The sequence below is a fragment of the Oryx dammah genome, unplaced genomic scaffold, assembly GCF_014754425.2.
Source record: "Oryx dammah isolate SB20612 unplaced genomic scaffold, SCBI_Odam_1.1 HiC_scaffold_21, whole genome shotgun sequence".
NCBI lineage: Eukaryota > Metazoa > Chordata > Mammalia > Artiodactyla > Bovidae > Oryx > Oryx dammah.
Window position 1 is genome coordinate 17,540,374 of NW_024070205.1, and position 26,216 is coordinate 17,566,589.

At 43.8% G+C, this 26,216-nt stretch overlaps 1 pseudogene; it reads left to right on the forward strand.

Annotated features, from left to right (window-relative positions):
* Nucleotides 1-26,216, forward strand: part of LOC120880443 — a 98,813-nt pseudogene that overhangs the window by 6,950 nt on the left and 65,647 nt on the right.

Sequence of the window (26,216 nt, forward strand, 5' to 3'; positions counted from 1 at the left end):
AAAAACAATACCCAGTTGTGCATGTGACTGGTGATAGAAGCAAGATCCGATGTTGTAAAGAACAATATTGCATAGGAACCTGGAATGTCAGGTCCATGAATCAAGGCAATTGGATGTGGTCAAAAAAGAGATGGCAAGGGTGAACGTCGACATTCTAGGAATCAGCGAACTAAAATGGACTGGAATGGGTGAATTTAACTCAGATGACCATTATATCTACTACTATGGGCAGGAATCCCTCAGAAGAAATGGAGTAGCCATCATGGTCAACAAAAGAGTCTGAAATGCAGTACTTGGATGCAATCTCAAAAACGACAGAATGATCTCTGTTCGTCTCCAAGGCAAACCATTCAATATCAGTTATCCAAGTCTATGCCCCAACCAGTAACACTGAAGAAGCTAAAGTTGAACAGTTCTATGAAGACCTACAAGACCTTTTAGAACTAACACCCAAAAAAGATGTCCTTTTCATTATAGGGGACTGGAATGCAAAAGTAGGAAGTCAAGAAACACCTGGAGTAACAGGCAAATTTGGCTTTGAAGTATGGAATGAAGCAGGGCAAAGACTAATAGAGTTTTGCCAGGAAAATGCACTGGTCATAGCAAACACCCTCTTCCAACAACACAAGAAAAGACTCTACACATGGACATCACCAGATGGTCAACACCAAAATCAGATTGATTATATTCTTTGCAGCCAAAGATGGAGAAGCTCTATACAGTCAACAAAAACAAGACCAGGAGCTGACTGTCGCTCAGATCATGAACTCGTTATTACCAAATTCAGGCTTAAATTGAAGAAAGTAGGGAAAACCACTAGACCATTCAGGTATGACCTAAATCAAATCCCTTATGATTATACAGTGGAAGTGAGAAATAGATTTAAGGGCCTAGATCTGATAGATAGAGTGCCTGATGAACTATGGAATGAGGTTCGTGACATTGTACAGGAGACAGGGATCAAGACCATCCCCATGGAAAAGAAATGCAAAAAAGCAAAATGGCTATCTGGGGAGGCCTTACAAATAGCTGTGAAAAGAAGAGAAGTGAAAAGCAAAGGAGAAAAGGAAAGATATAAGCATCTGAATGCAGAGTTCCAAAGAATAGCAAGAAGAGATAAGAAAGCCTTCCTCAGCGATCAATGCAAAGAAACAGAGGAAAACAACAGAATGGGAAAGACTAGAGATCTCTTCAAGAAAATTAGAGATACCAAGGGAATATTTCATGCAAAGATGGGCTCGATAAAGGACAGAAATGGTATGGACCTAACAGAAGCAGAAGATATTAAGAAGAGGTGGCAAGAATACATGGAAGAACTGTACAAAAAAGATCTTCACGACCCAGATAATCAGGATGATGTGATCACTAATCTAGAGCCAGACATCTTGGAAAGTGAAGTCACGTGGGCCTTAGAAAGCATCACTATGAGCAAAGCTAGTGGAGGTGATAGAATTCCAGTTGAGCTGATTCAAATCCTGAAAGATGATGCTGTGAAAGTGCTGCACTCAATATGCCAGCAAATTTGGAAAACTCAGCAGTGGCCACAGGACTGGAAAAGGTCAGTTTTCATTCCAGTTCCAAAGAAAGGCAATGCCAAAGAATGCTCAAACTACCGCACAATTGCCCTCATCTCACATGCTAGTAAAGTAATGCTCAAAATTCTCCAAGCCAGGCTTCAGCAATACGTGAACCGTGAACGCCTGATGTTCAAGCTGGTTTTAGAAAAGGCAGAGGAACCAGAGATCAAATTGCCAACATCCGCTGGATCATGGAAAAAGCAAGAGAGTTCCAGAAAAACATCTATTTCTGCTTTATTGACTATGCCAAAGCCTTTGACTGTGTGGATCACAATAAACTGTGGAAAATTCTGAAAGAGATGGGAATACCAGACCACCTGACCTACCTCTTGAGAAATCTGTATGCAGGTCAGGAAGCAACAGTTAGAACTGGACATGGAACAACAGACTGGTTCCAAATAGGAAAAGGAGTACATCAAGGCTGTATATTGTCACCCTGCTTATTTAACTTCTATGCAGAGTACATCATGAGAAACGCTGGACTGGAAGAAATACAAGCTGGAATCAAGATTGCCGGGAGAAATATCAATCACCTCAGATATGCAGATGACACCACCCTTATGGCAGAAAGTGAAGAGAAGCTAAAAAGCCTCTTGATGAAAGTGAAATAGGAGAGTGAAAAAGTTGGCTTAAAGCTCAACATTCAGAAAACGAAGATCATGGCATCTGGTCCCATCACTTCATGGGAAATGGATGGGGAGACAGTGGAAACAGTGTCAGACTTTATTTTTGGGGGGCTCCAAAATCACTGCAGATGGTGACTGCAGCCATGAAATTAAAAGATGCTTACTCCTTGGAAGAAAAGTTATGACCAAGCTAGATAGCATATTCAAAAGCAGAGACATTACTCTGCCAACAAAGTCCATCCAGTCAAGGCTATGGTTTTTCTTGTGGTCATGTATGGATGTGAGAGTTGGACTGTGAAGAAGGCTGAGCGCCGAAGAATTGATGCTTTTGAACTGTGGTGTTGGAGAAGACTCTTGAGAGTCACTTGGATTGCAAGGAGATCCAACCAGTCCATTCTGAAGGAGCTCAGCCCTGGGATTTCTTTGGAAGGAATGATGCTAAAGCTGAAATTCCAGTACTTTGGCCACCTCATGCGAAGGGTTGACTCATTGGAAAAATCTCTGATGCTGGGAGGGATTGGGGGCAGGAAGAGAAAGGGACGACCGAGGATGAGATGGCTGGATGGCATCACGAACTGCTGGACATGAGTCTGGGCGAACTCCGGGAGATGGTGATGGACAGGGAGGCCTGGCATGCTGTGATTCATGGGGTCGCAGAGAGTCAGACACAACTGAGCGACTGAACTGAACTGAACTGATTCTTGGCTCTGATTGGTATCCAGTGGCTCATTATCCAGGCAGAATCATTGAAGTTACAGGTGATGCCACTGAATCCATGCTCAGAACCAACAACCGCCTTTACCATCAAAGACTCTTAGGAGACCTGGCTGCTTTCATGCAAGGCCGGAGTCACAGAGATGAAGAGGACTCATGCTGTGCCCTCGGGTTAGAGCCTAGGAGAAGACACAGGAAAGTAAACAACTGATTGGAATTTAAAGCAGAATAAAGTGAGTTACAAACTGTGGAAGAGGGAGTGGGTTGTGGGGATTCAGATGTAAAGGCACTTAATTTTATTGTCATGCAGGATTACAGAAAACTTTACAGAGACAATATTCATTTCAGGTGGATCTTCAGGATAAGCAAGATTGGACAGGTAGAAAAGATGGGAGGACGTTTTCTAGGTCAAGGGAATTACAAGGAAATATGCAAGCCTGCAACGGTTTCCAGGAAAAGCAACTCTGGGGAGGTAACTTGAAGGGAGGGGAAAATGCATGGAGCCATGAAGTGAAAAGCCATGGGCAGAGCACCCAAGACCCACCCAAGAATGCCAGCAACCTTCCCTTGGATGTTCGGGGGGACGCAGGGCAGAACCACTGAAAGAGTGTGGTATTCTAAGTCAGGCACACCACGGTTTGCTCTCAGCTCTAACTATTTTAATCCTGACCAACACTAAACAAATTATCTCAAAACTCTGATCATTTTCCTAATGTATAAAGTGAAGATGATACTCTTTCCTCTCAGACTGATGGGAAGTTTAAATATGTTCAGAAAGTGCCAAACAGGTGCAGATGATAGGCCCTCATTAAATGTATCCCCTTTGTTTACCTCCTCGGGCGGAATAAATTAGGAAGTATAAGCTGTGCATCAAAAAGCAATAATGTCATTCATTTTACAAATTATTGACCACCTTCTATGTGTTAGGTCCTGTGCTGGGTGATGCAGGGCATCTGAGATGCAAGTTCTCAAAGGGAGAATAATACAGCTAGGGGAGATGATACACAAAGAGTCAAAAGTTAGGGACTTCCTTGGCTGTCCAGTGGTTAAGAATGCGGCCGCCAACACGGGACACGGATTCAATCCCTGGTCCAGGAAGATTCTACATGTGGTGGGGCAACTAAGCCTTGGGCCATAACTACTGAAGCCCCATGCTCTAGAGCCCGTGCTCTGAAACAAAAGAAGCCATCCCAATGAGAATCCCGTGCATTGCACCTAGAGAGTAGACCCCACTCACCGCACCTAGAGAAAGCCCATGTACAGCAACAAAGACACAGAGCAGCAACCCCCCACCCCCCAAAAAAAAGTCAGAGGTTAGGTAATAGTCTGAGTTAACTAACTCAGAGTCATCCTAAGCTGTCCAGACAGCTGGACAAGCATCCAGATAGTGAACACTGAGAGTGAAATACAGGTGGACAAAGGGCAGGGTGAGGTCACTGAGGGCTGGGGGGCTGGAGTGATGTCAAGGAAGAGAAGAAATGTGAGCCAGACCTCAAACACGGTTAGTATTTGGAAAAACAGAAGGAAGGAAGACTTGTGCTAAGAGGTGAAAAACCACCCGTGGTGCAGTCAGGCTGGACGGTAAAAGAGGGGTACTGGGAGGTAAGGCTGAGTGGCAGGTGAAGGCCAGATTGTAAAGCTCTGGAGGTCAGGCTAGGGACTTCAATATCCATTACAGACAATGTCTTTTCATTGTGTGCTTGAGGCCACACTATCTGATCTGCCCGCCAGATGCATTCTGATGTGTCCCCAGCCACACTTTGAATTTTTTATGCCACTTATTCTCTAGTATTTATATATTTTTTAATCTTTTTTTTCTGTTAGATACATGTGTCATACTGTGCCCTAAGCAAAACTGTCTGTTTCACAGGACAGGTCACATAAAGATGTCCTAACTTGGTATGACTCAGTACAGCTTAAACTGAGTCTAAGGCGATACCCATGGAGAAGCTGAGGTCATACTGTGGTGACGGACTGGAGGAAATGCCAGTCGCTGCACGAGCACCATAATCAGCACATTTGTTGTCTCTTCAATGTTGATCTTAATGTTCTTGCTCCTGCCTTGATGGTTTGGTCCTCCAGTTTGAGCAGTGTTTCCGTGGACTGTATTTAATGTACTCCCCATTCATTAATATAGAATCCTCAAATATCAGGGGACACTTTCCTGATAAAAGGTCTCAGGCCTTCCAGGTTCTTTTGTGTTTTTGCCTGGTTGAGCTCCCTGACTTTCCTAGTAAAAACAAACCAATCATTTAACAAGAGAACTGCCAAGTGTCCCTAAATCTCTCACCCTCTAGAAACCCTTGTCCTTTGAGATTCCCAGCTGCCCCAGTCTCAGCTTATTCCCGAGGAGGAGATCAACCAGGAACCTTGGGAATTGGATGACCCAGGGCGGAAAGCAGAACTACAGAGCAAACACGAACTGCCCTGCTGTTTGCTTTGGTTTAAAGAGTTACTGGGGACAGTATACTAACCTTTTGTTTTTCAGGAGCTTTACTTTCCTGGTAAATAGCTGTTTTTTTAATAGCAATTTCTTCATGTGACCAGTTGAACAAAGTCTTAAAATAGAACTGACTCACTTATCTGTGGATCAGCCAAGATGGCAACAGTGACACCGGGGTCACTGGTCCCATTCTCCTGCCAGAACAATGACCAGTCAGGAGTGCATGGGTTCCTCATCTATGCAGGGCACAGCTGTTCCTTCATCTCACTGCCTCTTGAAGCCATAGTCTTCTGTAGCCCTGATCGTCACCAAGTGGTAGAGTCCTCAGATGAGTGTTTGCCGCCCTAGACTACTAGAGACCCTTACCATGATGCATGCTCATGAATTTCTCTGGAGTAGATTACTTTGGTTCTACAGACACTTCTTAAACTTGGTTTCCCATGAAACAAGGGCAGCTAAACTGGGGTGTGTGTGGCTATGGGACCAGAAAGAGGCCATTCTAGTTGTTCCTGTAAGGAGCAAGGACAAAATCTCCCCTTCCCAACTGGAGCTCATTTATGCCATTGGGAGGTCGGTGCAGGGGGTGGGGGGGGAAGGGGTGGGGGCGGGTCTGCAGCTGGTTGGTTGAGTGGGTCAGAGCCTAGCACCCAAGGCCCAACAAATAGTGACTAACCTCAGCCCACTTTTTCTTTCTTCCTTTCCTTATAAGTATTTTCACTGGACAAACACTAGCTCTTTGTGAACACCACCGAGTCACATACAGACGCATGCCCTGCACCAGTTCTCTCCTCTGGTCTATGCTTTCTGTGTTTGCACTGTGTTTCTCCCCTAACAAGTCCTTCCCTCTTCACTGTATCTATTCAGATCTTTCCCATCCTTTAAGATCTGACAAAAACCTACTCAATATGATCCATGAGCTTTATTTTGGACCTTTGAAAATGAGCATGTCTAAACTAACATTACGGCCTTGGGATGCATTTCTCTTCCATTTAGTGGCAGACCAAGGGAGTCTGGGGACTTCCCTGATAGTTCAGTTGGTAAAGAATCTGCCTGCAATGCAGGAGACCCTGGTTCAATTCCTAGGTTGGGAAGATCTGCTGGAGAAGGGATAGGCTACCTACTCCAGTATTCTTTGGTTTCCCTGGTGGCTCAGCTGGTAAAAAATCTGCCTGCAATGTGGGAGACCTGGGTTTGATCCTTGGGTTCGGAAATCCCCTGGAGAAGGAAATAGCAACCCACTCCAGTACTCTGGCCTGGAAAACCCCATGGACAGATGAGCCTGGTAGGCTGCAGTCCATGGGGTCCCAAAAAGTCGGACACAACTGAGCAACTTCACTCACTCACAAGGAAGTCTGAGTTTAGCCTCTTTTGTGTTTAGTTAGAAGAAGTCAAATTAGTAAGCATTAAATGAGCATCTGCTCAGTACACTTCTCTCTGCTGGATCCTGGTAATGGGACCTGAGGTTTCTGCTTCTGGAGAAGAGAGCCAAGAAGCCTAGTTGTTTTCTCAGCCCTAATGGAAAGTGACCATGATAGCTAAGAGCAGTAGCCGCAGGCTGTTCAGAGCAAGAAAAAAAACAGGGAAGGAGTTCCAAGGGGTCAGAAGCAGGAATGAAGGACTTTAGCTTCCAAAAGCACAAACTGGTTGGTTCTCAAACTGGGTGCCCTGAGGTGACTCAGATGACCAATTACGCAGAACTAGATGAGATCTCCAAGTGAGGGGAGTCAGCCCCAAACTCTTTCCGGGGAGCAGTCAAACCTTCAGCAGTCATGGAACCAAGTCAGCAGAAGTTCCTGAGAAGAGCTAAATTTATCCAGGTTGCTGGAGTGGCTTGTGGGCATGAACTTCAGGGAAAGAAATACAAATGAGGAACTACTTATATGCCAGGAAGAGAGACCAGAAAAGATGGTACCCATGGCTGGTGAGTCACAGCAGCAAAAGAGGGAAATCTCATCAATGCTGACCAGTAGCAGCAGCTTAGCTGTGTGAATTACAGTGTGTGTGGGGTGGGGATGGGACAGATTCTCTTTAATTGAGGCACTTGAGCCATCCCGGGAATTTAAAGATGATGGAAAACAAGGAATCTTATCAAGCTTCCACTACCTCTAATGATAGACAGAAATGCAATGCTTTCTCAAAGGACAGAATGAACAGCTGAGAGTTACCAAAGCATGTTGGCTCACATCCAATGACTGATGCTTACAGTGCTCAGGATACAATAGGTTGTTGACATGACGGTAACATCCTGAGATTGTTGACTATCTGGAAAACGTGTCTCTAAATTGCAAGGAGTTGGAGGGAAGCCAAGATTATTAAGTGTTATCTTGCCCAATCAAGGGTATCTTTCAAGGGGAAATGAACAGAAGGATGTAGGAGGTAAAGGAGCACTGGTTGAGTACCCACTGGTTCAGTTCAGTTCAGTTCAGTGTCTTTCTGTAACTACTATCTCCCTAGATCCTTTGAGGTAAGTGCCATTCCCATTTTCAGATGAAAAAACCAAGACCCATGGAGTTTACATAAATCTCACAAGGCCACACTGATCCATTATTAAAGTCAGGGTTAACACTTAGGCTGCAAAGCTCTAAAACCTGGGCTCTTTCTTCTCCACTGCAGTGTTTTCCAGCTCTCTCAATTCCCTTTGGGTATGAAGGCCCAGCCAGGGAGAGCCTCCAGGAAGGACCTATGTAGTTAGGACATGGGAGAGGAGATCTGGAACTTCTTGCTCAGAAAATCTCCTGGATCTTGGCCTAATCAAAAACTAACAACCAATACCCCTTAACACTTTCCTACTTAGAATCCCTGATTCTTCTAAAATGACATTTCTCTGAGAAATACACTTAACTAGGTGAAAGGTGCATGTCTAGGCCTTTTCCCCTTTGCTTTCAGCATATGATAACCTTTCTGGTCATGTCCAGTCTCATTGGTCCTTGTCCTCATCACAGAGCAAGCACATGTTTACGCAGCCTTTATACCACATGGCTCTGAGCAGCACATGCTCTGATCTGGACCAGGCCCATGTGGCTGAGGGGTGATGGCCTTCCACTGATCCTTCCAGGAAACACCTGTCCTCCCCGGGTTTCCCCGGGGCCCATGCTAGAGGCAGCAGTGTGAGGATGGGGGCAAAGTGGGCTGAAGCTTACTCCTCCACAGGAAGTCCAGAACTGGTTCCACTGACTTCTCCAGGACGAACCTGGAGAAGTCTGAATGTCTTTGTTCACTCTTAAATCCTCCCAATTCCTTCCTTCTATCATTTCAAGCCTTGGCTACACATACTTATGACACAAATTTAACACTCAGGAGGAAAACAAGCAACAAGTTAAGGCATGTAAGACATATAAGAACCTATACTCAGAGATAGGTGTAGGCTCCAGGCACTCCTTGTTTACTCCTTTACTCTTTCTGTCCTCAGGCTGGTTGTTCCTTAGGATCCTGTCTTGGGCATCTTCTCTGTTCAGTGTTCTCATCTCCCCAGGCAATCTCATTCTTCAGCGTGACAGTGATCGCCACCTAACTTGTCGATGACTCTGAAATCTCTTACCTCAATCCCCAGCATCCACCTGTCCACTAGCCACCTCTATCTGGAAACCATTCAGGACACAGTGAGTGCTCAATAAGTCATTGTTGAATGAATGTACCGCTTAAACCCTAAAAGCTGGCAGTTCAGGCAGAGAGATAAGCTTCTGATTAGTTGGGTTTTTATACTCTCCTTTTATTGTCGTTGCTCTGTGAGGCAGTTTGGAGTGGCAGAAAGATCACAAGCTTTAGAATTACAATCGTATTTGGATCCCGACTCTGCTCTACAGTCTGTATTTATCTTTCTGAAGGCTACAAGTCAAACTCTGAGGTAGGCAGTATGGAGTCTCATCCAGGGTTCTGGATCTTGTTCTCAAACAAGTAAGCTGGGTAGCTTTGAACAATCTCTGCCTCTCTGAGTCTCCGGGGATAGCTGAGTTGGATGATTTCTCAGTTCCTTTCTAACACTTAACTTTTCAGTGTGAAGCATTCTAACACCTCGGGTAGAGTGTTTTTTTCTGACAAGCAACCTGACAGTTTTTACTCGAAAAGGATACTATAAATTTCAGCAACTTGGCATATTTCATTCTGTTTTTCTCTACCTTTGCCTGGATATCTTGGAAAGAGGCCAAGAACCAGTTGTTGGCTTCAATACTGTTCAACATTCAGTCTTCTGTCATAGTAGCTGTACACGGAGCAGGCTTAAAGATGAAGGTAAAAATATCTCTTCCCACACAGACAGCTATTTTTGTCTAACTCATCCACTTTCCTTCTTCCCAAAACAAGGACTGGCAGAAGCAGCTGTTGCCTAAGCACACTGGGCAAGTGTTTGCACGGGGTACTGTACATGAAGCTGTAACTCCAGGCTGGTAACTGTTTGATAAGATACCAGATGTATAACTGATGCACCTAAGTGAGTCATTATCTTTCCAAGCACTCATCTTGGTAGGTGCACAGTTATTCTAAAACTGTCTTAGGGCTACTGTGTATTTCCAATAGTAATTTAAAATTTAATCAAAGCAACATAGGCAGACCCTGAGTTGAAACAAGTCAAACATGCTAGGTACTTATCAACCCAGTAGTCTAGTGGCCTCATGACTACCTCCCCCACATCCGGCTCCCTAGAGGCAATTGCATTCAAGTCTTTCAGCCTTTCTTATGATATGTGCTTCTTAATTTTAATATAATATGCTAATTCTGCTGTCACTTGATTAATGATTTATTTTTAAAATTTTACTGTAAATGAGGTATTAGATCTCTCATACCCTCTTTTCTTTATCTAGTGTGTCCAATTCTTCCAACAGAGAATTAAAAACAATATTCAGGGTTTAGGCTATTATCATCACTGAAAGATTGTGCATGTCAAGCCTAAGGACTATGATTTCAACCTTTTGCTTTTTCAGGTAACTCATTATAGCCTATTTCCTCCTCCTCCTCTTCTTCCTCTTTCCTCCTTCTCCACTTCCTCTTCCTCTCCTCCTTCTTCAATTATATTTGTATCTATGGCTAAATTTCCCTACACCATTCAACATTCACTGTACATAAATTTCCATGTGGTCAAACCAGGTGTCAGTGGAGGATGGAGATAATTCCGCATTCGTCTTGAAGCCTGCCATGTGTCTAACTTCATTTTTTCCTGTAGCTCTTCCTCCTGAGTCTCTGTCCTCCAGCTCCTCTTTGGGCTTGTTTCCAGGCTCACTGCAAAATTGACCACAAGGGAATTCCTTCGTAGTCATTCCAAAAATTCCCTTCATCTTTCTCTTCTGTTGCGTCTTCTGTTTCCTGGATCCCATCCCTTTACCCTTCTTGGTTTACACCCTCCTTTTCGTGGGGCACATTCACCAAGAATTTTTATGTATAGGAATTCTATAAGCAGTGCTTTGAAATCAGTGCTCATATGAAAATGTCTATTCTATGCTCACATTTAATTAAGACCTTTAGTTGGGAATAGTTGAAAATAATTTTTCTTCAAAAATTTTTTTTGTCTACTAGTTTAGTCTAGTGCTGATGTTGAGAAGTTTATTGTTATTCTTATTTCCCATTTCTTTGTTTGTAACTTTTTTACATAGAAGCTTTTGTTTATTCCTCCATTTCTTATAACACATCTTTGATAATTTCTTCTCTATTATTCCCCCCCCCCTTTTTTTTTCTTTCTGGAACTATAATTGTTCAGAAAAAATAACTGCCTGGATTGATTCCCTAACTTAAAAAAAAATCTTCTTATCCATCACTGTACACTTTTTACACTTTTTTGCTTACCTTTTGGAAGTTGGTTTTCTTTTTCTTTTTTTGTTTTTTACATTTTCCAATGAGTTTACTGTATCTTTAGTTCTCAAGCACTTTTTCTTATTCTCATGATTTTTTTTTCTGTTGTTTTTGCATCTTAATCTTGTTTCATGGATATAAACTTTCCCTCACCTCTCTGAAGGCACTGATTATATATTCATGGTAGTTTTCTGCTTTCTGCACTGCCTCTGCTTCTCCAAGTTGCTTTATTACTGTTGTTATCTTTATCTTTCATGTCGAGGGCTTCCTTAAGCATCTGATTGTCTGCTCTTATTTAAGAGTGAGGTTTGTCAACTGGTAGGCTACATTTTATGGTCATCAAGTAACAAGCAGGCTTTTTCACACACAGCTAGTCATATTCAGAAGGCAGAAAATTCAGTGCAAAGGCCAGATCCTTGAAACGAGGGTCACTGAAGTAGGATGGTATAAGTTCAGTGTTTTTCCTTTTTATTTAGGGTGACTTTTCTTTCTTTCATTCTTAAACTTTAGAAATCATTAAAGGGATTAATAAGTGATTATACTTTTGAGGTCATTTCAAATGCTGTCCAAAACTTGAAAACTGGATGCAAGGTTGGAACTGCAGCTCACTGAGCCTGAAGAGCACCCTCTCTGGCAGTGGGCACAAACAATGGAAAAGATTAAAAGAAAGGTGATTTGGATGTTATGACTACTCAGGGAACTGAGATTGAAGCAACTGTGCCAAGCAAGAGTGGACTATATAGATATAAAATCCTAATGTTACATGACCTTTCTGTTTAACTTTCAAGTGAGCAGCACACTGCAATATCACTATAGGATCATTGCTGTTGACCAGGAAGCTGTCTACAAGAAGACAGTCAAATGAGAATGGAGAAATTACAGATACCACTGTTTTCAATTAAAATCTCTTCTTCCTGCTCTGAAAAGAAGTTTTCATATTTTAAAGGAAAAGTGCCAGATCTGTGCGCCCTCCATCCCAGCTATAGCACGCCATGCATATGCATCAAGTCCGTCCTGGAACCCAAGGGAAATGCTTTGCTCTCTTTCATCTAACCAATCATTTATTCATCCAACCATCTATTTTTATCCTACATACCTGTCAAGACCAAATCTGAGAAGCTTTGCTTAATTATTTAATTCTACTTATTTCTTCCTTTCCTGAATACCTGTAACATAGCTATTGGCCTCATGCATTCTAGCATGTAGTGATTGATGCATGACTTGGGTCGTCCTCAGGGGTAGTCACAAACACAAATGACTCCCAAGGGCTAGGCAGATAATGTAAATGAAGTCTTCTCCATGAGTCAGCTAATAAAGAGTTCTAAGCAAGGGAGGGAACTAGAGAATGGATGTTCTCAGTAAGGGGCAGTCACACCTTCACTCCAGTCAACCACTGCCTGGCAGTAATGCAGGTTAAGGGTCATATATCTTCTAGTTTTTTGAGAGAAGCCAGATATCCAGCTTTGTATGTGATCTTTTAAAATGATGGTTCAATTTTACAAAAACACTACGTAGGACAAATAGAACAGGTGCTTCACACTATAGGTTTATAGCCTCTGACATAAGTTTTCTCTCTCCAGAAGGCGATGAGCTTCTTGAGCTCATTGTTTCTGAATCCCCCACAGTAGCTCAGGCAGTAACTAACATGTGTAATAAATGCCTGACAACTGTCCAACTTTGCAAAATACTACATTCAAGCCAAGCAAAATCATTGCCTCAGCTGACGCTCTGTAGCCTATAGGTGATGAAAAGTCTTCCCCTAAAATTCATTTATGTATTAAAGCTTCCCACTCTGCCCCTGAATCTGGTGGGTCTTGATGTATTTGTCTGGCAGGTAAAAATATGGTTTTAATATGTTCTCTGCCATCTTTTCATAAAATTCTGTCTCAACCTTCCATTTTTCTATAGCTACCACTAATAGGGTAAACTCATTACCTCTTTTCTATCATTTCATTCGCTTCTCACACATCCTTCCACATAAACGACTCCTTAGGAATCACCCTCAATAATAAGGCCAACAGTGACCTCTTTTTATTTTTATTGGAGTATAATTGCTTTACAATGTTGTGTTACTTTCTGCTGTACAAAAAGTGAATCAACTCTATGTATACATATATCCTTTCCCTCTTGGACCTCACTTCCACCGCCCCCCACCTATCCCACCCCTCTAAGTCATCACAGAGCACTGAGTGGAGCTCCCTGTGCTATACAGCAGGTTCCCACTAGCTGAGTATTTTACACATGGTAGTGTGTACATGTCAATCCTAATCTCCCACCGTCCCCTCTGTCTGTTCGCTATGTCTGCCTTGCTATTCCTGTCCTGCTAATAGGTTCATCAGTACCATTTTTCTAGATTCCACCTATATGCAGTAATATATAATATTTGTTCTTCTCTTTCTTACTTTACTCTGTATGACAGACTCTAGGTCCATCCACATCTCTACAAATGACCCAATTTCACTTTCCTTCAATTTCCTTTTTATGGCTGAGTAACATCCCATTGTATTTATGTATCACACACAATGGTACAGCGTAGAAAGCCCAGAGATAAATCCACACATCTATGGTCACTAATTTATGACAAAGAAGGAAAGAATATACATGAAGAAAAGACAGTCTCTTCAATAAGCGGTGCTAGGATAACTGGATAGCTACACACAAAAGAATGAAATTAGAATACTGTCTGACACTATTCACAAAAACAAACTTTAAATGGATTAAAGACCTAAATGTAAGACCACACACTATAAAACTCAGAGAGGAAAACATACGAAAAACACTCTGATATAAATTATAACAAGATGTTTTTTGACCCACCTCCCAGAGTAATGAAAATAAGCAAATGGGACCTAATTAAACAGGGAGCTCTTTGATGTTACATGTAGTGATGCTAATCAGTGCTTTCATCCTCCTATCTGACTTGCAACAGGCTACAGCATTTGATGCTAGTGATTATTTCCTACTTCTTGAATCTATTTTGTTCCTTAGCCTTTTGAGGCTCTACTGCCTCCTGAATTTTCTTTCATCTTCCTAGATATTCCTCATCAGACTCCTTTTCCTGCGCAATTCCTAAAATGCCAGTTTCTTGTAGGTTTTATTCCAGGCTTTCTTCCCTCTCCCTCCACACATTCACCCTGAATGACCTTACCCTCTCCCATGACACTGCCCCAACCTCTGGCCCATGAGTGCTGATGACGCCCAGTTCTACCATCTCCGCTCCAGACTCATCTAATCAGCTGCCTTCTGGCAGTGTCTGTCTCCATTGATACTTCACACTCACAAGTCCAAGGGTGAGCTCATCAGCCCCACTCTGCCCCTGATTCTTCTCTTCCAGCTTCACTGTTCTTTGTGAGAGGTGTGCCATCCACCTAGTGGCCCAAACATGAATTTCGCAACTCTCTCCTGTGTTGGCTTGTCCAACAAGCACGAAAAGGTACGTGCTTGAAATACCAAGAAAACAGGGTGCCAAAGACTTATTTGGAAAGTGTTCAGTGCTTTTAAAAAAGTGTCAAGTAAGCCATTCTAGAATAAAACAAACTTCTTGAAATTCCTTACACTTTAAAAACATTTTTAATTAATTTTTATTGAAGTATAGTTGCTTTTCTGGTGGCTCAGTGGTAAAGAATCCACTGAGGATTCTCCAATGCAGGAGACAGGTGTGGGTTCTATCTCTGGGTCAGGAAGCTCCCCTGGAGAAGGGAATAGCAACCCACTCCAGTACTCTTGCCTGGAGAATCCCATGGATGGAGGAGCCTGGTGGGCTGCAGTCCATGGGATCACAAAGAGTCGGACACGACTGAGTGACTTCACTTTCACTTTTCACTCTCATGCATTGGAGAAGGAAATGGCAACCCACTCCAGTGTTCTTGCCTGGAGAATCCCAGGGACAGAAGAGCCTGGTAGGCTGCCATCTCTGGGGTCGCACAGAGTCAGACATGACTGAAATGACTTAGCAGCAGCAGCAGCAGCAGCAGCAGCCACTAAATAACAGTAGAACAGTTGCTTTCAATGTTGTGTTGCTTTACAATGCTGTCTTAGTTTCTGTTGTACAACAAAGTGAATCAGCTATATGTATACATATATCCCCTTCTTTTTTGAATTTCCTTTCCATTTAGATTACCACAGAGCACTGAATAGGGTTCCCTGAGCTATATCAGTTCTCATTAGTTATTTATTTTATGTTGGTGGGCTGCCATCTATGGGGTTGCACAGAGTTGGACATGACTGAAGCAAATTAGCAGCAGCAGCAGCAGCTGTTGTTTAGTTTGCTAAGTCATGTCCGACTCCCATGGACCACAGCCTGCCAGTCTCCTCCAGTCATGAGATTTCTCAGGCAAGAATACTGGAGTGGGTTGCCATTTCCTTCTCTGGAGGATTTTCCTGACCTAGGGATCAAACCCACATCTCCTGCATTGGCAGGTGGATTCTTTACCACTGAGCCACCTGGGAAGCCCAACTACTTTATACACAATATCAATAGTGTATATATGTCAATCCCAATCTCACAATTTATCCCAAATCTCCTTCCCCTCTTCTTTGTTGTTGTTTAGTCGCTGAGTTGTGTTCAACTCTTTGCGACCCTATGGACTGTAGCCTGCCAAGCTCTGTGATGGGATTTCTCAGGCAAGAATACTGGAGTGGGTAGTCATTTCCTTCTCCATCCCACTTCCTTACACCTACTTTATTTTGAATGATGTATACAGGAGGCTGGATGAGCATAACCTTTTCAGGGGTGAGAACCAGTACATTCTCACTATAACCATAGTCATCCTCAGCCATCCCTTCTTTACACCCAGTTGGTTCCTAAGCCCTGTTGATTTCACCTCATTGACAACAGCTGAGCCAACTCTAATGGAATCTTGGGGTCTTTGCTGTCTGCTACCCAGATTCTTAGAGCAGCCTCTTAACCGGCTCTTCCTTCCCATCCATCCTTCAGAGGAAATATCTGCTTCCTGTACATCACTCTCTTGTCAAAAATCTGTTCATTGCCGTTTAGTAACTTCAAGGAAGTTCCAACTACTTAGCCTGGTCGTCATGGCCCTGCACACCTTTTTGCCCTGCACTTGGCCTCCTCAATTCCATGCCCTGCTTCATCTCTAGCCTTGGCCCTCAATAGTCCATGTTTATTCCACCCCTGCTCCCCACCATGTCCCCGAACCTGAGGAAATGGTCTGCAAAAGAATGAAAAAAAAAAAATCAGAAGACTTTAAACCTCTAGTCTCCAGAAAAGAAATGGTCCAGGTCCCTCCACCTCTTAAAAGTTTCTAAAGGAGAAATGAGCAGACACAGAGATAGACCTCAGCTAGGAAATCATTTCCTTGGGATTGTCTTTTGGGCACAGCTTTTGCTCATCAAATGCAGGTAGATGGGTTACTGGGGCTACACGTAGAAGAGGGTCATTGTCTTCTTTCTCTCAATGCCCCGCTCAGTGTGAGTATCTTCACGTCACCAGCCACGAGCCAGCCTCTCAGCTGATTGAACTCGTGTCTGCTGTAAACAGGGCCGGGCAGGACACTCCGTGCGCCTCCGGCTGGGGCTCAGCCTTGGCTGGGGAGGATGGCATTACTCACTTGGAGCCCCATCCTCACCTCCCCCCAACACTGTTTGCCCATTTTCACCAGGGAACTAAAATGGGGATGGAGGGGGTGGTGGGAGAACACAGAGGAGCGGGGCTGTTTGTTCTCTTCTTGGTGTTAACAATAGAACATCTGTTCCCCAGCCTGGCAGCTGGACCAAAGTGAAATGATGGAGCATTTGTTGGCCTCTGGATCAGGGGGTGGAGTGGGAGAAGGCAGGAGGGAGGGGTGCACCGAGGGCTGAACTCTTCCTGAACACTAACAACGGCAACACTAATGAGAACATCTTCAATACTACTTGGCAGGCAGGTCGGTGGAACACACAGAGCTGAGTGACTTGTTCTGGCTGATCCACATGGTATAACTAATGCACCTAAGAGTGATCTGTGTGCCTTTTAAAAAGAATCACCCAATTAAAAGGATAGGGTTTAGCTGGTAAATATCTGTTTTGGCTTGTGCACTCTGATAGGAAACATCTTTGTTACTATCTAAGAGTGAGGCTAAAGGAGGTGAGGCTGAGAGAGGTGGAAAGTGAAGATGGAGAATGAGAGTTGGAGGGAGAGAAGCAAGGGGGAATGAAGGACCCACAGCCTCCAGGCTTCTTTCCTCCCTTCCTCCTGTTCCTTCTAGTTCTCTGATGCCGAACGCTGCTCGGGCAGTGGGCCACGTCTCTCTTCCCTCCACACTCGCCCTTAGAGTTTTCATCCAGTCTAGTGACTATGCTCTTTGTAGAAAGTGAAAGTCGCTCAGTCATGTTTGCCTCTTCGCGACCCCATGGACTGTAGCCCGCCAAGCTCCTCTGTCCGTGGGATTCTCCAGTCAAGAATACTGGAGTGGGTAGCCATTCTCTTCTTCAGAGGATCTTCCCAACCCAGGGATCAAATCCAGGTCTCCAACATCACAGGCAGATTACTTACTATCTAAATACTGACCCATTCCCAATTTATACCTCTGGCACCGACATGCTTTCCAGCCTCATGTATCCGACTGCCTGCTTGTCACCTCCAATTGGATATCTAAGGCAGAGGTCCCCAACCTTCTTGGCACTGGGGATCAGCTTCCTGGAAGACAGTTTTTCCATGGAGGTTGGCGGATGATCTACGGGGTGATTCAAGTGCTCCTGTGAGACTCTAATGCCACCCCTAATCTGACAGGAGGCAGAGCTCAGGCGGTAACACGAGTGATGGGGAGCAGTTGTAAATACAGATGAAACATCTCATTTGCCTGCCACTCACCTCCAGCTGTGTGGTCTGTTCCTAACATGCCACAGGTTTGTGGCCTGCGTGTGGGGGACCCCTGACCTAAGGCATATCCAGCCAAGTATCCCGCAGTGAGATTCTGACAGCCTCCATCTCCCAAACTTTCTCTCCCACAGCCTATCTTCCTCTCTCAGTGAATGGCAACTTCACCCTTCCTTGACACTCCTCTTCCTCTCACATCCCACAAAAAATCTATTGGAAAAACCTGTTAACTTGACCTTCAAAATGGAACCCAGAACCCAATCACTTCTCCCCATTTCTACCACTGTCCCTGGGCTCCAAGTCATCATTAGCTCTTATCCAGATCATGACAATAGTCTCCTGACTGCTCCTCTTCTGCTTATGACTTCCCTTCCCAGTTCATCCAATCTGTTCTCAATGCAGCAGTCAAGAGTGCTCCTATTAAACTGTAGTTTAGATCGGGTCACACTTCCTCTCAAATTTCACCAGATTCTCTTTGTACTGGTAGAAGCCAAAGTTCCTACAATAGCCTGCAAGGTTCTCTGTGACTTCTCATGCTGTTAACTCTGCGTGGAACATGCCAGGTACACTTCCAGGACTCTTCCTGAACCGCTCGTCTCTCTGATCTTTGCTTATCTTACTCTCTCATTTGTAGGCCTCTATCTCAGCATCTCCTAATCTCCTGTCTTAGTTTATTTTTCTCTATAACACTTGCCTCATCTAACAAGTTATATCTCTACTTAATTATTTTGCTTGTTGCCTGTTCGAATGATGATGCAAATGGCACAAGACTACAAGACAGCTACCACCCAGAACCACAGTCAGTCCCCATTCCAGGTATAACACGGGTTTTGGTTTTGTTGAAAAGAAGAATAATGTTCTGTATTTAGTTTCTGGTTCATGATGATGCTCAACATTTTTGCTTTTGACATTTTTTCTGTGTGGGGGGTCAGAATTAGAAAAATTCATCAGCAGACTGAACAGACACACAATAGTGAGAATGCGTAATTAATGCCTTCATCACAATCAGGATATGAAAATCAGTGTCTGCGAGATTCTTTTCATTGGGTTTTATCATCATACTTTTTCTAGCCTTTTATTATTTCTTTCTTCTTAAATTTCCATCTCAACTTCATTGCAGTGTATAAGCTAATATTAAGAGGTATCAATATTAATCTTGCAGTATTAAATCCATCTTCTTTTCCATCCATAGATCAGGAGAAATAGGAAAAGTGCTGAACTCCCATCTTTGCTAGTCAAGGCAAATATAAAACTTCTTGGTTCCATGTGAAAGGCTGACAGACCTCTGAGTTATAGATCTTATATCTTAAAAGCTCTTTTGACAGTGGCAGGAAGTAATACTTGAAAGTGGAGGTAATAAAGTAGAGAGTCCTTTAAATTAGTGACAGTTTCAAATCAAACGAAATTAACAGTTAAAAGACTCAGGTAGGAGACCATTTGGATGTTCCAGATTTATTCTGCTTCCATTGTTTTAAAAAGTCAGAAATCGTAGCATGGCTAAAATGGCTTCTCTAAGTGTTCTTTAAAAATATTTCTGGCATTTTGTGAAGAGAAAGTGTAAGTTTATTGCAGCTAAGGGATGCCAAAGATTCATCTAAATTTGATTGCCAAATGACAGTCTGTCAAGTATTTGAAGACACGTGTTATGTCCCACGGAGGTCTGCAGTTTTCTTGGGTAGATAAATTAGCCTCCTTCAACTATTTCTTATATGACAGGGCTGCCCCATTCTGGGTATTTTTGTCTAGCTGTCATCCAGTGTGGTTGTCAATCTGGCAGTGTGATACCCAGAACTGGACTTACCCCTTCAGATGTGGACTGACCTGAACATGAGAGACTGGTATTTCTACAGTCCCTCTTCGGAAATTCTTTACTTCTTTTCATCCTACCTGCATCAACATTAGTTTGTCACCCACATCACAGTACTGATTCACAATACCTTGTAGTCAACTCAGACCTCTAAAGTATCTATTATTATTTCTTTCTCTTGAACAAGAGTAACTTTAAAAACTTTTTATTTTGAAATAACAATTGATTTCAGGAAATTGCAAAGATAATACAAAGAGATCTCAAGTACCACTCTTCCAGTGTCTCCCACTGGTACTTCTTACTTAACTCCAATATAATATCAAAACCAAGAAGTGAAATTTGTGCAATGCATGGGGCATAGTTCTTTGCCATTCTATTTTTTTGACTTAAAAAAATCTGAGTTTGTTAAATAACAAACTCTGTAACTACATGAGCTTCTTCAGATGCCATCCTCTTTCTTCTACATTGGAATAACTTAAATTGTTAGAGTTGGATTTTTTTAGAGCTTCTCACTTCTCTTCCCTCTTTAACATTTCTTAACACCTCCCCTGACAAAAGAACAACCAACCAACCAAAGAACAAAACAATAACAACAATAAAAAAAAAACAAAAAACAAACAAACAAAAAAAATGAACCCTCCTCTCTCAGCATCCTACATCAGCAAAATGGTACCCCTTTCACTCAATTACTCAAACTAAAATTCTTGGGAGACATTGTTCCTCCTCCTCCCTTCGCTTATACCCTATATCCAATTCACTAGCAAATCCTATCAATTTTATTTTGAGCATTACTTTTTGCCCCCACTGTAGCCACATTGGTCTAAGCCACCATCACTCTGGCCTCCACTATGGGCTCCTAACTGACCTCTCAGGCCAATGCTTGTACCTGGAGTCTACTTTCCACAGAAAGCACAGACAGATCCCTTAAAGAACTAATCTGAGTCACTAGCACTACTCTGCTCAACACTCCCATGCAAATTTGTAGAATTTTTTGCATTTATAAAAATGATTTTTGGGGGGCAGAAAATGGCAGAAAACTCTTATCTGAATCTATTGAAGATGGCATAATGGTTTTTGGTTGCAGCAAGTGAGACTGCAGTCAGAGAGAAAGGAGAACTGGATGAAGTACAGGTAAAACTGCTCCTGGTGGGTTCCCCTTGTTCCCTGCTCTGAGCTGACCCGATACTAATTAAGAGTCTGTGGAGACAGGGCTTCTCTAGTGGTCCAGTAGTTAAGAATCCACCTGCCAATTCAGGGGACATGGGTTCAATCCCTGCTCCAGGAAGATCCCACATGCTGCAGGGCAACTTAGCCTGTGTGACACGACTATTGAACCTATGCTCTAGAGCCCATGAGCCACAACTACTGAGCCCACAAACACTGACGCCTAGAGCCTGTGCTCTGCAACAAGAGAAGCCACTGCAATGAGAAGCCCATGCACCACAACGAGAGAGCAGCTCCCACGCATCATATCTAGAGAAAGCCCATGTGTATTGATAAAGAGCCAGCACAACCACGTATAAGGTGAAATAAAAAAATAAATCTTAAGAAAAGAGTCTGTGGAGACGCCTCGCAGTGAGTATTGTAAGGATGCTGCTCAGAATACACCTGTTATGTTGCTCTGTGTCCCTTTTACGAGGACCCTTCAGAAAAAGCTTTCCCTAGTTTCAGTATCAACCTTCGTTCAATTATTCAGCCAATATTCACTGAGGCTCCTCTCAACTGCTAGACTCTCTCTTAAGGGGTACAAGCTAGGTCTTGCGCTCATGGCCTTCTGTAATGGGAGAGACACACCATAACTATGTTAGCAAATAAATGAGTTAAATTTTTTTATGCGGTGATTAGGTGCTATGAGAAAAAACAAGCAGAGTGAAGCAATCTCACCATAGGCTTGTAGGGAAGAGGAATCGCTTTCAAGCAGGCAGTCAGAAACCACTTCTCCAAGGATGGGACTTTGAGCTGAGGTCCAAATGATAAGAACAAGTCAGATGTGTGCAGATCTGAGGAAAGATGAAAATGAAGCCAGAAATGACCTTGATGTTTTCAAGGAACAAAAAGGAGACAGGGTGGTGGACACACGGTGAGGAAACATTAGGGGTGTGAGCTATGAGACCAAAGGCGCAGAAGGACCTGTGCACCAGGCATGCTGAGGAAGGGAAAGCTGATGGAGTTGAGAGAAACAGCTGGCCTCTGTCAGGCATATCTCTGGGCCCCATGAACAGATATGCTCACCTGCTTCCTCCTTTCTCATCTCCTGCTCAACAGTTTGGGGCCAGATTCACAACCTTTACTAAGGGCCTGGGAGCCTGCATTGTGTATTAACTTCATCCCTGGCACCATCTCATGCCCAACTCTGTGTGTCCTTTTTCTTTTTAATACTTCTTACCGTAGCTAGCTTTGATTTATATTCTCCTTCAAGTAAGTCACTTCCTGTTTTGTTTCCGATGAAGGCAGGTGGACAATGCGTACACTCAGGGACAAGGTGAACACACAGAAGCAATGGCAGAAGAATGGGGAGAGTGACATCTCTGTCATGGAGTCTTCAGAATGGGATGGCATGGCTTTTTATCTATCCAGCTAAACTCAGAGGCTGGCTCCCCTGTCTTTGACTTTCTGTTCCTTGGGTTCTAGTATGAGGAAATGGGTTTGGAGGGGACTACTCTTTATTATTGAGAGACTTTATTTTGGGGAGCTCTAAAATCACTGCAGATGGTGACTGCACCCATGAAATTAAAAGACGCTTGCTCCTTGGAAGAAAAGCTATGACCAACCTAGACAGCATATTAAAAAGCAGAGACATTACTTTATCAACAAAGGTCCATCTAGTCAAAGCTATGGTTTTTTCTAGTAGTCATGTATGATGAATGTGAGAGTTGGATAGAAAGAAAGCTGAGTGCTGAAGAATTGATACTTTTGAAGTGTGGTATTAGAGAAGACTCTTTGGAGTCCCTTGGACTGCCAGGAGATCCAACCAGTCCATCCTAAAGGAAATCAGTCCTGAATATGCATTGGAAGGACTGATGCTGAACCTGAAACTCCAATACTCTGGCCACTTGATTCAGAGAACTGACTCATTGGAAAAGACGTTGATACCGGGAAAGATTGAAGGCAGGAGAAGGGGAGGATGACAGAGGATGAGATGGTTGGATGGCAGCACCAATGGGATGGACATGAGTTTGAGTAGGCTCCAGGAGTTAGTGATAGACAGGGAAGCCTAGTGTGCTGCCGTCCATGGGGTCGCAAAGAGTTGGACACGAGTGAGTGACTGAAATGAAGAGGTATAAGATGGGTCCAGATGAAAATGGGGAATGTATTCCAGATCCCGGATACCTAAGAGACCACAGACCATTCAAAGATACAAGGAAGTTAATCCCATAACTGTCTGGAGTGAGGGACAAAAAGGATTGGGAATGTCAGGCATTTCCCTCAAGAGTTATCTAGAAATCTGTGGACACCTCAGGGTGCTGTGGTCTCCACAGGCCCTTGGCTCAGGGGTGATTCCAAGTGTAGCAGAGCCATCCCAGGTTGACCATTGACCTCTGGTCATCTCTAGCTCTTGGCTGAACCAGACTTGAGGCTTTGAGAATATATATAGGCCAGGGGTCTTGTCATGTTGTGGTAACTACCCTGTTCTTCCCTGTCAATCATCTTAAAAAAAAAGGTAGGCACTCAGAGTGGGTGTGTGATTGGGGTGAAGGAGGGGAGAGCCACTCATAGGTTCTCTCTAGGATAAGGGACAAGACAAAGGCCTGAGATCATTCTATAGGCAATGAAATAGCATATCTCTTTTGCTTTAAAATACCGTGTGTGTGTGTTAGTCACACTGTCCGACTCTTTTGTGATCCCATGGACTGTAGCTCGTCAGGGTCCTCTGCCCATAGAAATCTCCAGGCAAGAATATTGGAGTGGGTTGCTATTTCCTTCTCCAGGGGATCTTCCTGACTCAGGGATCAAACCAGAGCATCCCTTCTGGCTTTTGCATTGGCAGGTGGATTCTTTACCACTGAACCACCTGGGAAGACCTTACATGAGCTTACATGTAATTTTTTCAAGCCATCATCTCTTTTGCCTGTACTGCTCCCCACCCCACCCCACCCCCATGAAAAAAAGGTAAAGGGTACATTTCTTCACGATTTTGCTTTTTCACATTCCTCTTTAATCTGGCCTCTGCCACAACTGGCAGCAGAAGTGCTGATCTATCATGAGAAGGTCTTTCTCGGGGAAGCGTGGCCGAGGCAGCAGCAGGAAGTACAGGAAATCTCATGAGACAGTCTGTTCTTGAACACTTGCCTGTCTTCTTCTGCAGACTCACGAGGTGAAGAGAAACGGCTGAGACACGGGAGGTGGCGGGAGCAGAGACCCAGTTCTTAACTGTTTGAGGTTCACCCACAACTGGCAAAATAACCACAGGGCACAACTGTTAGACTGCACTCAGGCCTGCAGCCATGGTGCTATATGTTGAGATACTTTTGTTTCTAAGGGGTTCTAAGCACCCAGGGAGCCCAGCAGTTAGAAGCAGCAGTGAAAGGCTGCTGCTTTGTCTCCAGGTGCTATAATATGCTGGCTCATGGTAAGATGCTGCTAGGGTGGTCCTCGAGTGGTTATGTGAGAGGGGAGGCATGGTGGTCTGGTCTCATAAGGCAACAAGATAGCTGCTTCCAAGGGGAAGTCTGGGTCATAGATCAGAGCCAACTTCTTTGGAAGACTCAGGCTAGGGCCCTGTGACCGCTCTTGTACTTTGGGGCAATTCAGTTAGCTGATCACACACAAATGTGAGCTCTGGGATGAAGACACTGGCCCCAAGCCCCAAACTTGTGAAAGTTTCATCACTTGTTATTAAGACAAAGGGAGAAAGAGAGTGAAAGAGTGAGAAAGGAAACGAGATGAGAAAGAGAGAGAAAGAAGGAAAATAAAAAGAAGAGCTTTCTCTGGCACATCTTTGGCAAGTGTTGCTTCCTGATACAGCAAGGTCCATTCTTAGAAATGGCTGGGCTTCACTGCCAGGATTAGATGAAAACCAGTACAGGAAGACTGGCCCCAGGCTGAATGCTCTGACCCAACCCAATCCACCCAGGCACATGCCCAACCTCCACACCCTGTCTTTGGTTTTCCACCACATCTGATCCTCCAGTGCACACCTTGAGAGCTGGAAATTCTGGGGTGACTTGCCTCCACTGTATATATACCAAAACCACCAAGCCAGTCATAGCAGCTTCTTTAGAGACAGCATCTAATGAACCCAGTGGATGACTTCTTCAAGCAAGTTGGCAGGTCAACCTAATTTGGAGGAAGAAAGAGAAGCAGGTCAAAATATGGCCAGAGATCAGAGACGGACCCTGGACCAGCCATCACCAGTCTAGGATTCTAAACCCCCCTCTCTGCTACTTCTCTTGCCTGAAGGGGAACTCCTCCCTAGGCTGAAAACGTGAAGAACAGAGCTGGGTATTGTCAGAGTCTGAGTGGATGAATTAGAGCCTGAAACAGGGTCTGCCAGTCAGGAGACCAGGGCTGAGGTCCCACCAGTGTGGTCAGGTGAAGATTATCGTCTGACTTGTCCATTGGCCGTGCTGATAAGCCCCTGACCTGTTGTGGCCTGTCCTAATTTAAATGGAAGGCCCCTCAGGTGGTACAGCAGTAAAGAATCTGCCTGCCAATGCAGGAGATGGCAAGAGGCACAGGTTCAATCCCTGTGCTGGGAAGATCCCCTGGAGAAGGAAATGGCAACCTGCTCCAGTATTCTTGTCCGGGAAATCCTGGGGGAGGATTTCCCAGGAGCCAGGTGGGCTATAGTCCATGGGATGGCAAAGAGTTGGGCAGGACCGAGCACAAACATGATCGAATAACTGATTTAGAAAATGCACTTGATGATATATATGACCCAAACACTTGTCTTTGTGAGCTCAGATATGATTGTTTATTTTAAAATGGATAGTCTCCTCCCAGTTCCCCACTGCCCATAGATAACTTGGTGATTGAACTTTCTTTTTTTTTTTTTAATATTAGCAAAGCCTTTTATTTTTTATTTTTTCAAAAACTGAAATGGGATTTATTCATTTATTTTTGTTTATACTGTATTGGTTTTGCCATACATTGACATGAATCTGCCACGGGTGCACATGAGTTCCGAATCCTGAACCCCCCTCCCACCTCTCTCCCCATATCATCTCTCTGGGTCATCCCAGTGCACCAGCCCCAAGCATCCTGTATCCTGTATCGAACCTAGACTGGCGTTGAACTTCTGACCACAATTTTTAAATCTATAATACACTCAAGCTCTAAAGGTGAACACTTCTTTAATAGATGTATAATGCTGACAGTGAAATTAAAGGTGTATTTAAATGACCTTTTCCCGAAGCCTGGGAGTGTCTCATTTATTTGAGATGAGAGGGGCTGCTGAACTCCTGCTGGGCAGGGATGGAGGATACAGGGATTTTATCACTACCTCTCTCAGAGA